This window comes from Rhyacophila brunnea, unplaced genomic scaffold (assembly GCF_057557595.1).
Source record: "Rhyacophila brunnea isolate RB1 unplaced genomic scaffold, BYU_Rbru_1.0 scaffold_190, whole genome shotgun sequence".
NCBI classification, from domain to species: Eukaryota; Metazoa; Arthropoda; class Insecta; order Trichoptera; family Rhyacophilidae; genus Rhyacophila; species Rhyacophila brunnea.
Window position 1 is genome coordinate 157,941 of NW_028232849.1, and position 1,900 is coordinate 159,840.

Here is a 1,900-nt window from a genome sequence, read left to right on the forward strand (position 1 = left end):
AAAATATTAAAAAACATTAATATTTATTGACGTTCTAGTAATTTATTTTTTGGATTTTTATTTTGTTTAATTATTTATTTACATCCGTCGTATTATTTTACTATTTGTAATTTGACGAGTGAAATTATAAATTTATGATTAGAATATTATACACTTTTGGATAATGTTGTCTATTTAAATAATTTTGGGGTAATAATATATACATTTAGCACCACCCTCAAAAGATGGAGTCTCAATCACCATGACTTTTCTTTTCTGTCTGTATGCCATAATTTTTGTAAATTTTTACTGAATTCTATATCAAATAACCATATTTCTTTTTGTTTTATCCAATAGTATTTCATTTTCTCATATCTGAATAGATGACTTGTTTATAATGTTTTCTTTTCCTTCTTACAAATCTTTTCGCATGTTTACAATACATCTTGTTTTCGGAAATCTCAATCCTGGAAACTCCTTTTTTTGGTGTTTTGCATTCGTATTACATCTAAATGATATGTATCATTATATAGATCACAGTCTCTGGTCAACCGATCTTTAAACAATACCTTTTATTCCTTATCATCTGTTTTCTCAAACTTCTTATTACTCGCTCAATATTTTCGTTACTTTTGTGTAATTCAATTGAAACTTTATGTTCTGTCATTTTCATGTCTCTATAAAAAATTTATAACATATTTGAACTGAATTCCTTTACTTGGCACTAATTAACATTTCTTTGTGCTCATGCTTATTTCAAATAAAATTATAGTCGTCTATTACTTATTTAGTTGATTCGTTTTCTATTATTCGCATATTTATCAACCTAGTAAAATTGCCAAATATAATCAACGTATCTTCCTTTTTTCCTCACAGTATAGTACACAGTTATCTACTTTCTGGAATTTTTTATCTGATATGTCAAAATCCTTTCCCGTATTTTTCTGTGGTTTATAGCATTCTTAATAATTATAAGTTACTTGGAAAAAAATATTTGAATGGTTCGTCAATAATGATTTTTTTTAGTAAATAACATGCAGTTTCAATTTATCTGTGCGCAATTTAAAATGCAAAAACCCACTTGTGAACTATCTATTGCTCTCATCTGAAGTTACTCTTCTGTAACACAAATATCAAAACTCGACTAATTCCTACAATCGGTTTGAATCAATTGTTTTTATTTTTTCTTCACAATATTTCTTTCATATATATACACTATTTTAGTCTTAAAACTCCAAGGCCCAATATATATTTCCAATATTTTATGCATGCATATCGTCTTATCTGTAAATTCTTCTTTTCATGTAAGCTGTTAATAAATCTGACCGCTTCTGGTATTAACCAGCAAAATTAAAAATTTAATTATCTCTTTTTTTACATTTACGCTATTATTATTTATTTCTAACCTCGATCTGATTCTTTCCATGAGTTGAATGTCTGTAATCAATTAGGGTTAAGGCTCTCTCATATTAAATAAAATCTCTCTACATCTCTGAGACAGCCAAAATCATTTTTTCCAATATAATAAATTTTCTTTCCGCATCATCAAATTTTTTTCTATCTATGGATCTGTATATGGCTTCCCTCGTCGTTTTTCTAAAAAAACAGTCCTAAAATTAGCACAAGCGTACTTCCATTAAGTTTCTTGTTTGCACGGGAATTTTTATGTTTGTGCTGTTCGTAACATCTCTTTTGTTTTCCAAAATAATTTACAACACTATCTATCGAACCAAATGTATTCTTATTCTATAGACTGATTGCGTTTCGTAAGTTTCGAATATATTGCCCTAAAGAAATTCTGTAAAGTAAACACATAATCATGACCATCGGCATTTCTCAATTTCACAATACCTAGGCCTTATGATTATAATTTTTGCGTCTTTTGTATCTATATAGGTACCTTGCGAACTAAATCACTGTA